The sequence below is a fragment of the Vicugna pacos genome, chromosome 15 (assembly GCF_048564905.1).
Source record: "Vicugna pacos chromosome 15, VicPac4, whole genome shotgun sequence".
Classification (NCBI taxonomy): domain Eukaryota; kingdom Metazoa; phylum Chordata; class Mammalia; order Artiodactyla; family Camelidae; genus Vicugna; species Vicugna pacos.
Genome location: NC_133001.1, coordinates 54,206,944 through 54,220,677, shown reverse-complemented (window position 1 = coordinate 54,220,677; position 13,734 = coordinate 54,206,944). Strand labels below are relative to the sequence as shown.

General features: G+C 47.8%; 1 long non-coding RNA gene across 1 annotated transcript; it reads left to right on the top strand.

The window, feature by feature from the left end:
• Window positions 1-12,556: 12,556 nt before the first annotated feature.
• On the top strand, window positions 12,557-13,428 carry LOC140685927 (uncharacterized). The gene is made up of 2 exons (XR_012059391.1): window positions 12,557-12,753; window positions 13,114-13,428. It is a non-coding gene; the product is annotated as an uncharacterized lncRNA (long non-coding RNA).
• Window positions 13,429-13,734: the final 306 nt, after the last annotated feature.

The following is a 13,734-nucleotide window of genomic DNA, read 5'->3' as shown; positions in this document are numbered from 1 at the left end:
TTCAAGTGCTGTTCTCTGTTTGGAATGCTCTTCCTCCTCCGGCCAGTCCTACTCCAACTTGACCTTCTGATCCCAGCTGGGCTATCCCCTCCCCAGCACCTTTCCCTCACCTCTGAGTACTGACTCCTCGTGCCCCAGCATTTTATAATCAGCTCTGCTTTGTCTAAATGCCCACTGGACTATGTCTCATTCTCCATTGCATCTGCAGCCCCTTGCCCAGTGCTTGGCACATAGCGGGTCCTCATAGCACTTGACGAATGAATGACAGTCACCCAAACGTCCACACCCTCAGCCACATTTGCAGAACTCCGCAGCCCTCCCTGGCCCTTGCACCGGGGGTCTGCCTGCTGAATCAGAACCAGAGCCTGGGCAGCTCTCACCTCTGACCCTTCCCTGGAAAGTCTTCTGTCCACAGGACTTCTGTCCTCCCCTTAATGCACTTGACGCTTCGACTGAAGTAAGCTGTGTGTTTCCAGGTTTCTCCTGCTTGCTTCCTGTCTGTTTCTCACTCTGCTAATCAACACCATGATGCGTGAAGGGGCGTTCAGAAGCACGCTCTGTGGTACGTCCATCCCATCAGTATGTCAAGATAGGGTCAGGATGGCAGTGGGGGTTCCCAGCTGCTGATAGGTTAGCCCAGGAGGGTTTGCTGATGACCACCTGCATCCCTTCCTGTCCTTCGGGGATTACAAAGATGAATAATTCAGTCCTTGCCCTCCAACAGCTTAGCTTGAGGGTCTGGGAGTGGAAGACAGAACTAACAAAGGGCAATTCAGGAATGAAACCAGTCATGGTATGTGCTATGTGTTAAGCATCTACTATGTGTGGGGCAGTTACTAGTCACTGCACTTGATTTCTAGAAAGACCTTGTAATTTATGAATTAGTACCACCTGATAGGCTACAGAATTGAAATAAGTGAGCGAGCTGCCTTATGTATCTGAGAGTAGAAGCCACTGTGACCAGGATTTGAAACCAGACCTTACCAAGGAGTAACCACAACTTAGTCCTTACCCAGAGGCCGCTTTGGGGGCCTAATGTTAAGAGTGCCTGAGTGCTTTTCTCCCCGTCCTGACTGTCCTGAGTCCTCCTCTGCCCTAGGACCCTCAAAGAGCAGAGCCCATGGGACAGGGCTCTCCTCACATCACTCAGCTGTCCAGGCTGCTGAGAACACCTGTGTCTAATTTAGTCCATGACTCAGAAGTCCCGATCCCGAAATAGGCAACACAGGCCCACACGAGCTGTATGTTCCCTTCTTCAACGTCTTCACAATAAACCCAAACTTGCAACCCTGTTTTCTGTGACTGAAAAGAAACGGTGTGGGAACAGCTGTTCCCAACCTGAACCTTGTACCCAAATTATGTCAGCAGGCACAAATCAGGAGCTGAGTATTGAGAAACAAGTTGGAAAAATGTAACTCAGTAAGACAGTAGATGGTGGGGCTGTGTGTATGCGTGTGTGTGTATTTTGTTTGTCCGTATAGGGAAAAAAATTTATCTGCAGAGGTTTCACCTTTATTTTCTCAAAGCAAAAGAGATCATCACATGGAGATGCTGGTCCATCCGGAGGGCTTGCCAGTCGCCCAGCCGAGGGTGGGGCCCTGGAGGAACCTTTCTTTTCCTTTTTACAGCTTGGTGTCCCCAGTGCACACATCAGGAGCTGTAGAACCGAAAAGGTTCTATTTTCCCCATTGAGTAAATAAGTCTCCAGTTAGAAGCAGGACTTTATTCTTGATGTACTTGGATGGAGACTCTGTTTGAAAATGGTTTTGTTTAAAACTATTAACAGCCATTCCCCTCCCACTTCTCCCCCCTCCACCCCCAGATCTTTGGGCCATCAGAGATTTGGGGGGTCGACTCAGAATGACAGACTAGGGCAACAGTCCCCCGGCTTCAAGGAGAGAAAACATGACATGGGGGGAAGCAAACTGGCCTGGGCCCTGAGGGCTGGGCCTCTTGCTGTCAGGGCTCCCCCTGTGAGCTGGGAAGTCAGTCTCCTCTTCCGGGCTGGCTGGTGGCCCCATCTCCTCCTGCAGGGCCTGTCTCTCTCATGAAGTGTTTCCTGTAGCAGACACAGCACAGCGCTCACAGAGGTCTCTCTGTGGCATTTCTGGAATGTCCTTCTTCCCCAGGGCTGCTGTTCTTTTTTCTTAGCGTGAAGGCAGGGAAATAAAGAGGCCTATTTATACTGTTCTGGGCTTCCGCGGAGCACATCTCATTGCTGAGCACTGAAGACGACCTGGGCGCTGCCTGGCGCCTCTCCGAGGGAGTGGATGCGGAGATGGCACCGCCTGCACTTGGCTGGGGCGGGGCAGGTGCTGCCTGCCAGCATGGGGGCGCATGCACCAAGCTGCGGGCTCCCTGCTCCGCGCCCCCGCACGCAGGGCCCTGAGACGCTCATAGCTGGCTCTGTGGAGTCAGTGCCAGGCTGCCCGTGGCAACTTCCCTAAGGAGAATGTCACCAGCCTCCACCCAGCCCCTTAGACTTGAGCAAGTCCTTGAGTATGCAACCCATTTTCTCACAAAAACTCAGAGAGGAGGGTGTTACGAAGCATATTTTAAACCAGAGCAGCCATAACTCCAACATGTCCGTTTTGTCTAAAGTAGCAGACTGTTCTGGACAAGCTTTAACGTGTCATCCTCAGCGCCAACCCCCTTTGCTTTGAGAACTAACCCCGTTCATGCGGGGTGACCCCCGCCCTCACACAAGCTTTGGTTAATTGGACTAGAGACAGACAAGGACCCAAGCAGGGCCAGTCAGAGCTTCTCTTTCCAGGTTTTGACTCTTGACTGGGAAATGCTGCTCGGCTTTTGCTGGGCCCTTGAGTGGGAGACCGGCCACACCAGGCCTGGGGCTGCCATGCTGGTGGTGTGCCAAGATGAGCCGAGGGAGCTTGACCACAGAGCCCACGATGGAACTGTCCTGTGGTGACCCCAGCACCTGGGAGACCGTTCCGACAGCTCCCCTGTTCCTGGTTCCAGTCACTCTTGAGACCCTTTGGTTCCCTGAAAGATCCTTCTATTTTCCTGTAACAGGATGTTCTGTGAAGGCTTAAATTTATGTAACACAATGACCTGTTAGAATTTTTAACAAAAATTTTTTTAGTGGAAAAATCTGCCAGCTGCTATCTGGAAAGACAAAGACCAAAGGTCAGTGTGGGGCGGGTCCTGAGCGGCCTGGCTTGTACAGCGAACAGCAGGCAGGCTCTGACCTGGCAGAGCCAGCCTGGCCAGGTGGTCTACAGAGCGCTGCCAAAGGCGGGGCCCGTTCCAAGTGTGACCCGGGAACCTTCGGCGGGGGGCAGGGCCCCTTCTTCCCAATATTCAGAGACAGGGAGGGTTCCTGTTCAATAGCTAATCTAGAATGTCTTAGCCAAAACCAGTGGCAGAGAAGGACAGCAACAGGTCCTCTGGCTGCCCCCACCCAGGTTGATGTCTGCCCCCAGACTCCCCTGGTAGATGCTCAGTAACATTTATTGAATGCACGATTGTTGCCCAAGTTTATTAGAAAAAGGACATTTAAGGAAATGAGAAAATTTAGTCTGGTATGGAACCAGGACCTGTTGGAAGCCACACTCACTCTCTGATTATGAGGCTCCCAGCCACCAGCTTCCCTGGAGAACTGTACGTTCCCCTCCTCTGCTGCTGGGCTACAGACGCTGATGCCCCGTCCCACCGCGCTCAGTGTACGAAGCCACCCGGAAGAGGCTTGTGCAGGCCTGGGCGTCATCTCAGGGGTGGGGTGTTTGATGTGTCATGTGTGGAAATGCTCCCCACCCCCATCACTTTTATTATTAGTTTGCCTATGAAGCAGGCAGAATCCATCTGAGATTAGCACTCGGCCGGAGTTTCTGGGTCGAACAATAAAGCACAAATATTTCCCATTCCAGGACTCTCTGAACTCTCTGTCATATTTCTATGGCTGTCACTCTCCTGTTCACAAAAATAGACCCAGGCTAAACTAAGCTTCTCTTCCTCCCTTTGCTTTTTCAAGCCTTGCGGTGTCTGAAATAACCTTGCTTGTTGTAGCAGCAGGTGGTGACGCTGGAACTTTCTCCTCGGTGCAGGGGAAGGAGAGTCCGGGGTGGGCCTGTGGCCCCAGGCTGGCTCCTCTTCCTTAAAAGGGGAGTGAGAACAGGTTTTAGCGCCAGACTGAGCCTCTGTGTTTTAGTTCACTTGCGCTGCTGTAACAAAAACGTCACAGGCCAAGAGGCTTGAGCAGCAAACACTTGTTTGTTATGGTTCTGGAAGCTGAGAAGCCCAAGATCAAGGCGCTGGCACAATTGGTGTGTGGAAAGAGCCACTTCCTTAGAAGGCTGTCTTCTCGCTGTGCCCTTACGTGGCAGAAGGGTGACAGTGCTCTCTGGGGTCTCTTTTATAAGGGCACCAACCCCATTCCTAAGGGCTCATGACCTAATCACCCTCCAAAGACCACCCCCACCTCCAAATCCCATCACCCTGGGAGTTGGGTTTTCAACATGTGAGATTTGGGGGACACACACATTCAGTCTGTAGCCCCTCCATGAAGCCACTCGTTAACCGTAGCACCCTGGGCAAGTTATTTCAACTCTCTGAGCCCCAGGTTTCTAACTTTATTCTGTTGAGACTTGACCATTATTAAATGGCAATCCATTATTACTTGCCTCCTTTCTCACCGGGGCAGGATGGGGTTCTCACCTGTCCCGTTGGCCTCCCCCTTTCACCCACAGGTGCCTGCTCCCCTGCATCCTGGCTGAGCGCTGGGCAGCGGGGTCAGAGACGTAGGTCAGCCACCCCGCCTCCTGCCCTGTGCCTGCTTCCAGAGCGGGGCTCACTGAGTCACTCACTCCTTCGCTCATTCTTTTGTCCTGTAGACATGAAATGGATGTAAACTCTGCCCACGAGGCTGTGCCAGGCCACAGAGGATGTGAAGACAAGTGAAACGTGGTCCCTGCCCTCAAGTGCACAGATCTTCACAGGACGCATGAGACCCTAACACATTTGTGAGCACAAAATGCCATGGGCTGGAGGGAGAGAGGCTGACATCCACCAGAAGCTTCTGGAAAGACTTCATGTAAGGGAAGCCTGGCTGTCAAGCTCCCCAGAGGGTGTGGGGTTACTGCGCTCACAGCCAGTTTGCAAACGTTTGTAGCTCATTTAACTGTGCCAAGGGCTCTCATGAAGCTGGACCTCGGAAGCAGAGGAAAGAGTGATCTGCGCAGGAAGATCTCCATCTCAAAAGCATTATGGGGTCCCCAAGCTAGTGGTAGGGAAGGAGCGGCCAGTAATCCAATGTAGTGAGAGTTACTGCACCGGCTGTTTCGTGGGAAGGGCGTGAGGTAAAGTGGGAAATGGCAGCTCAGCAACGGCCTTGGGGCGAAGCTCTGGCCTGTGGTTCACCTGCTGCTCTTCACCCGCTGGCCTGGGGGGTCCTGGTCAGGGGCCATCAGGCTTGTGAATTTCACATACAACGAACGATTATTTTAAAAAACTGGATGGGGGGGATGTCTGACATGGGGTTGACAACATCTTATTTTGCCTCGAAAGAGCAGTAAAACAATTTCCAGTGTCATCATTTCATAAAGTAAAAGGTATTTTTAAAACCAAAAAAGTGAATGGGTTTAATTTCTTGAAGAACTCACTACATCATCTGTATTCTTCTTATGGTGCTTCAGACCAAAAACACCATTTTTATGCCCTGACCCTAACTCCAAGACTAGCATTTGGGAAGCAAAGCTTAGAGGATCAGATAAATTTTCAAGTTGTCAGGTTTCAAGTTACATCCTAGGAACCAAACTTGCTGGTATATACTTTGCTTCTCCCTCAAACTGTCTCCCTGGGCTAAATCCACAGAGATGCAGAGGCTCAATGAGCGAGGCCATAGCCCTCCCTCCCATACCCAAGTCCCGCACTAAACCATGGCTCACCTCTCCAAACGCATCCAAAAAGCCCACTGGGCCCGATGCACTTAGTGGAAGTGTTTATCTTCCCGCTAAGTCTCCGCCACAGCTTGTGTGGTTGGAAGACCGCCTCTGTGCTCCTGTTTTGTTCAGCTCTAATATGTGCTAACTCTGTACTTCCACCCCAGTTCAAAGGAGCTTTCCAACATCAATGATGCAAAGTGACACACTTAGGAATAAACTGTACCAGTTAAGCAGGGTGACTGGTCACCCGAGAGAAGCCCAGTGACAAGCAGAGAGCCTTGATTTCCCCGTATGTATGCATGGGACCACGTGGTCTCTAAGGGATCTCCTGGCTCTGACATCAGCAGCCCTAGAGCCAGCAATCCTAAAAGCTGATTACTATAAAGGGGTCCCAAGTTTGGGACTAAATTTCCTGGCAGCTAAAATGAAGGAACATATTGAGTTACACAGTTTTCTTTTTCTGACAGAAGAATGCATGCAAATCGATTTGCAAGAGCCCGAGATTCCCCTGGAATGAAGCTCCTGCCTAAACTTCCTCTGAGCATCCCTGTAAATGAGACACGGGGTTATTGAATGGCCGGTGGCTTCCACCACAATATTACACAAGACCTACGGATGCTGTTCAAACAGATGATGCTTGTAAGGTATTTCCAAAAGGGCAGAGGTCACCGGGAACATCGTAACTCAAGGAAGGCATTTCTGCCTTTGATGGCCCTGTACTCTTAGGACAAGGACAGGAAGGACCTGATGAAAATGTTGCCTCACCTACATCTCAGAACCAGAGCAGAGTCCTCGGTGTGACTTTCCTGCAAGGACCCAGTGTCTCCATTTGTGGACTGTGGATGGCTGAATTTTATTTTAAGTAAACACACACACACACACACTACATGTATGTACTTTTATATGTATATGTGTTTTTATGATTATGAAAATAGTACTGTGTTCATTGTAGAAAATTTTGGAATGCAGAAAAGCATGGAAAAAAATTTTTAAAAAGATGCCAGTAACAGCAATTCAGAAAGGTAACCTTAGTTAGACCTTGCTATACGTTCCTCTAGTCACTTACTACGTGAGTTACACCCCCATGTGCATATATCTGACCCCTTGGGTCATCCTCTGTCTTTTTTGTTTCTCTTAAGCTTTTTTATTTAACAAGCTTTCTTTAAATACATTACTTAGAATACCAGTTTTGCAGGAATAAGTATTCCAGGAAGTAAGAGAAGTGTAGTCAAATAAGCTTGGGAAATGCTGAGTTAAACAGTTATTTTTTCTTCTTCTGGCAGGGCTTGTTGGAGCTTTCATGTTCTAACATTATCATACATTTCCAAAACAAAGATATGGGTGTAATAGTTAACTCTGGAACATTTTCTTGAAGGCATTATATAGAACTTGTGTTCTGAAAAGCACACGTAGGTAAAAGCACTTAACGTATCACGGTGTACCTTGTACAAGTGTCAGCCATTAACAAGTAAGTAGCCCAGGGTCACACAGTGAGTTCTAGTTAGAGCCCCTGCGTGCCAGGTTGTCCAGAGATGAGGGATTCCTCAGCCAGCAGTCAAAGTCACCTATTCTTGTGAGCATGAATAAAAAAAATACAGAGAATAATGTAACAAATATCCAGGTGTCTACCACACAGCTTAAAAAAGAAAGCATTGCAAAGATAGTCCGAGCCTTCTGGGTCCTCCTGCCTCTCACGTCCGCTTCCTTCCTCACAGCGGTAACTGCTGACTTGAACTTGGTATTTATTACTCCCAGTCGTGTTTTTGACCCCTGTTAGTTTGCCGGGGCTGCCACAGCAAAGGACCACAGGCTGGCCATCTTACACCGCAGAAACGTACTCACTCGCGGTTCTGGAGGCTAGAAGTCCGAGATCAGGACGTCAGCAGGGCTGAGTTCTTCTGAGGCCTCTCTTCTTGGCTTGTAGACGCCGTCTCCTCCCTGCGTCCTCTTTCCTTTGAGCATGCGCATCCCTGGTGTCTCTGTGTCCAAATTCCCCCTTCTTATAAGGACATCAGTCAGGTCGAGATCTGTCTTCCCTCTGTTCTTGTCTATGTTCCAATCTCCTCTTCTTATAAGGACGCCAGCCACACTGGACCCGGGCCACTGTCAAGATCTCATTTTAAATTAATTACCTCTTTGAAGTCTTTATCTCCAAATACCGTCACATTCTGAGGTGCTGGGGGTTAAGACTTTAACAGATGAACTTTGGAGGGCACAAAGCAGCCCATCACAACCAGCCACATGCTCATTCTCCTGTGGCTAGACTTTTTTTTTGGCATTATAAACAATGCTGTAATGAGTATTCTCATATAAAACTCTGTCACATTTGCTAACTAGATTTGTGCGCATGCCTAGGAGTGAGTTTATTTGGGTTAGTTATTGACTAGACCATCCTTTTCTTGTTGATCCATGTGTCAATTTGCCAAATAGACACAAGTCTATGTCTGAGTTCATCAGCTTGGGGGTCCATGGGTCTCTCTGGACCAATTCATGAAGGAGAGGGCCTCTGCTATGGGCTGACTTCTGTGACCCCCGCCCCGGCCCCACTTCATATGTTGAAGTCCTAACTCTCTAGTACCTCAGAATGTGAACTAATTTGGAAACAGGGTCATTGCAGATGTAATTAATTAAGATGAGTTCATACTGGGATAGGGAGGCCCCTAATCCAGTATGACTGGTGTCCTTATAAAAGGGGGAAATTTGGACACAGACACACACAGGAGGATGCCATATGGAGAGGAAGGTGGCCATCTACAAGACAACAAGAGAGACCTGGAACAGATGCTCCCTCACAGCTCTGAAGAGGAACCAGCCCTGCTAACACTGTGATTTCGGGCTTCTAGCCTCCAGAACCGTGAGACAATACATTTCTGTTGTTCCAGTGCCCCCAGCGTGTGGTACTTGGTCATGGCAGCCCTAAGAAACTGAGAGCCTCCATCTGCTTTTCGCTTTTGACCCTCCATCCCCATCTCTCTTCTGCAAAGCCAGAAATAACACAGGGTGGTAGTTAGGACATGTGGGTGTGTTCAGGACTGGCATTGCTGGAGAGCACTGCCAGTCACACCCTCTACCTCCAGCCCCACGATTACAGGAAAGTACAGAGCCGTGATATGCACCAGGACTCCCAGGCTCTGGGTTGAGTCCTCGACCAGCCACAGATGGCCTGTGTGTCTTTGACAATTTGGTGAACGTCTCTGGACTTTAGTTTCCTCAGCTCTAAAATAAGGCTGTTAAATGGGGGTTGCCAGGGTTTGAGGGGAAGGGGAGAATGGAGAGGCATTGTTTAGTGGGTATAGATTTTTAGTTTTACAAGATGAAAAGAGATGGATGGTGGTGAGTATATTTAAGACCATGGATCTGTAACTTTAAAATGGTGAAGAAGATGGCAAATTTTATGTTATGTAAATGTTAACGTATTAAAAAAATTGGTGGAAAAATAAGGCTGTTAGGCTTGGGATGTTCCAACTATTCTGCTTATAACGTAGCATTTTAGATCATCAGGAATAAAAATGTTCTGCTGCCTCCCACTCTGCAAACTTGGGTGGCAAAGATGATTTCAATTCTCCTAATTATCTTGGTCATGGATGGTTCTGTCTCATCCTCAAGATGGTTTGTTTTTTTTTAATAATTTGAGCTTCTGCTGGTTTTACAGATGGTTATCTGTGAAAATCCGTCTATTGTAAGACTGTCTGTGTATGTGTGTGTTGGCGGGGGTGGGGGGTGTTGTACGTGTGTGTGTGTGTTTTGGAATTGCTTGTAGTAGCTGCTTGCCTGATTTCACAAGGATGCTGTCTGGCCAGTGTCAGGATGACTAAGTCCCGAAAGAGTTTGGCCAGATTTGAACCAGAGCCCCAAGTAATGTATATAAATCTTCTGTATCCTTAGACCATGGGTAATGGAAATCATCAGACGCTGAGCAACTGGTGTGTTCCAAAGGGTTCAGAACTGAATGTTGGTTCTCTGGTTCCCTGCCTGGCATCTGGCCTTCATTAGGCCATAAAAAACAGTTTATAGCCCTTCTGGTTGGAACAATAATTTTTACAATATTCATGGTGCCTGAGTGGTTATTAGAGAGAAAGCCAGCCAACTAAACATGTCTGCACCCTGGCTGTTTGTCATGGGTGGTGCCAGCCACATGTGTTAGCTTTTCAATCTTGCATCAGCTCTGTAAAGCAGGTGTTATGATTGTTGTTTTCAGATTTAGCTCAGAGAGGCTCAGAGACTTTACCAAGCTCACACAGCCAGCAGAGCCTGGGTTCAAATCCAGGTTTTCTGACTCCTAGACCAGCATTCTTTTGCTTTTGCTTTCCTCAATGCTGCCTACCCAGTTTTGGTGACAGATCTACTTGTTAAAATTTTATTTCTAAGGGAAGGAAAAAATTTATTTCTTAGTTCAGCTGAATTTTGAGCTCCTACGCCTCTGTGGGTTAATGCCTTTCACACAGTAAGATACTGCTTCTGTGTTTGACCTGCTGGTTATACTCTGTGAGGACCCAGGCTGCAGATGTAGGTACTTCATAAACATGAGTTCAGAGGATTCCTTCAGGGTATCACCGTATGTGCCCTGCCCACCCTACAGTGCCCCCCTGTTGAAAAGGGGGACATTACTTACAATTCTTTGGTTGAAAGTAACAGAAATAATGACCTAATTTAACAACAACAGAAGCAAGAAGGGGAAGTTTATTTTAAAGTGTTTCACCAAACCTAAGGTCAGAAATGCTGCCAAGACCCCAAAAGGGCTCAGATGCATGATCTGGGACCTCTGTCTCTGAATGTGCGCATCAGTGTGCGTGCATGTGTGTGTGGGGATACGTGTATGCACATACATGTTTCTGCACGTGTATCAACATGTGCACACTCTGGATTAAGTGCCTCACAGTGGCAAATTGCCAATTGTTCACTCTAGGCTTTGTATATGTGAAGTTTAGCCACGTCAAGATACTAACTGAACTCTTTCTTGGACCCAATCCAGAATTCCTGGGAGATACAATTTTATTGGTGAGTTTTGATCAGATACTAACTTCTATTATAACTGATGCAATTAATTGTTGCAATTAGGCATGGATACTGGGGAGAATCATGAAGTGCAAACCTGCTGCCCGGACCCAACCCTGTGGATGTGATCGACAGCCCCAAAAATGGGTGCTCCCAGCCAGCCTTGGAGATCACGCTGTAACCAGTTTTAGCTAAGCAGCTCGCTTTGCTGTCTGATCTGGGTAATGACGGTTAGACTGCAGGTTAAAATCATTAAGCCCTTCTCCTCCCCTGCACTGCATATGAGGCAACCAAGGAAACTGTTCCTGAGCTCACCTGAGTGCAGAACCCTGTCTTACCTTCATGGAGCACACAGCCTAATGGAGGATTAACAAAAGAGGTGAGAAGACAACAAACTGAAATATGATGAGACTCTGTGTTCGAAAAGAAAGGCTACCGGTTATTGAATGACTGTTCTGTACCAGGTGTTTTATATATCATCTCTAAACTTCAGAACACATTTGTCAGGAGATATTATTATATGCCCATTTTAAACATCAGAAAATTGATGCTCCAGGAAGTTAATTACTTAATCCAAAATCACCACATTGGTAGTAAGTAACAAAATTTAGTTCCAAAGCCAGTAGTCTTCCCAGAACCATGTATCACCTTCTATATAACTCACAGATTACACAAATAGAACCTTAATAATTCATAAATTGTATGATTCAGGAATGCCATTAGAGGCTACGTGATGCCAAAACCATTCAAAGAAACACTGAAGCAGTCTGTCAGGCATCAGCAGCCCAGACTTTAGTCTAGACTGATTCCCAGTAATTTATGGGATGGGAAGACTTCACTAAATTAATTCCCTCTTCCTGTTTTGTGCTGATTAATTTCCTTGACCATCATCCAGATGCTTGTGTTGACTTGGTCCAGGCTTATGGTGCAAACCAGGAGTGACACGGGGAAGGAGGAGGGCTTGGGTACTGTGCTTTCAGGGTCTCTGATTGAGGCAGGGAAGGAGGGAAGCCCTGACCAGTGGTCGGTGTGTCTCCTGGGCCAGATAGGGTGGGGGAAGTGGAAATGGCACTGAATTTCGAGCCCAAATAGCTGGCTTTTCGCTCTAGTACTGATTCTTAACAATGCTGGGACTCAGGCAGAGTCACTCCCCGTCCCTGAGCTCCAGCATCCTCATCTTTAAAATGGCCTTATTAAATCTGACCTGCCTCCCTCTGCATTGTAGCAATAATAGTTATTACTGTGTGGCAATCACAGTTACCACGGAACAATAATGGTTAGAATTTACTGGCACTTCCGTTTACTTTCCTCACAACCCTAAGATCTCTATCCTATTAATAGCCCCATTTTACAGACTTGGCCACTAAGAGCTCAAAGGATGAACTAATGTGCCCCAAACCAAGTCTATCTGGACCCAGAGCTTGGCCTCAGTAGTCTATCACTTGTCACATTGTCATTATTGCCCTGCAAGGCCCTAATCAGGAAGCCGGGGGTGTGACCCGTGCAGAGTGGGAGTAGGGGAGGGGACAGATACTTTGAGCCCAACTGCTTTACCTTCCCCATCATCACCAAGGAAACAAGCTCACCCTTGCTGTTGCCATGGAAACCATCTGAGCTCTCTCTTTCTCTCACCTTCACCATGGAGACAGCCAACCGGAAAACAGCTCCTGGAGTGGGAGGAGGTCCCCACAGAGGGAGAGGGGAGAGCTTGTCTCCAGATATTCCTTTGTTGCCTGCGAGGCAGCATCCAGTAGAAGCCCAGGACTGGAAATTCCCACTCTGTTGAGGAATGTGGAGGCATTCCTGGAGTTGCGTAGAAATACAAAGTCAAAGCCAGGATGTCCCTGGGGAAACATAGGTTAAAAGAATTGTTTTCTGAATTTATTTCTAGAGGCTGCCTTTCCTTTTGTCATCCATTGTCCAGATCAAAGGAAATTCCCAAATTTTCATGTCTCACTAACACTGAAAATCTATCTGGCCAGGTCTTCTCTTTGTCTAACTTTGCTCCCAACCTGCTGGGTAACTTTGGGCAACTCAGCTACCTCTCCCTGGTACCTGTCAAATGAAGCGGATGGGCTAGCTTAGTGGCTCTCAAGACGTCCTGATTTCCAGACCGGAACAAGTTCTTTTAAAAACATGAGGATCCAACCTAGGTTGCCAGGCTTTTATTTTGCAAGATAAGGACATAAAAATTTTAAAAACTGTGTTTTATCTCCAGAGGAAGGATGGTGCGATGGCAAAGTGTGGGCAGTGAAGTCAGACCACCCAGCTCAGGTCCTGACTCCACGACATCCTCCTGCAGGACGTGTGCCGACTTGATCTCCACGTCTCAGGTTCTTAGGAAGTAAAACTGGATTCATAAAACCATCTATCTCTTCAGGTCCTTGTGGTGATTGAGACAAATTGCACAAGGCTTTTAGCACAATGCCCAGCACAATGGCAATACTCAAGAAATGCTAACAAATATTATCACTGTCACCATCATTTTGTAAAGGAGACTTTAACCACCAATAAAGCAAAAGGTAAAAAAGAATCCAGTCTAAGCCAAAAGGACAGTGCTTATACGGGATACATTTAGCTTTTGGGAAAAGTCACCCTATTGTCCTCATCAGCACTCCAGGCCATCAGGGTGGACCTGAGAATCCCTGTACTCCGTGGTATTTAGGTTCTTTCTGCTCTAAGAGGCAATGCTTTTATAATTATTAACAGCCCTGATTAGCCACAGGAGTGTCCAGGGGCCCATAGCCAAAGGTGAGTGATAAATCAGGTGCCTTTAGTGGCCATCCTGATCCCAAGGCGGGCCCGGCTCCCCACAGCAAGGACCTCTCTGTGCGGGGCT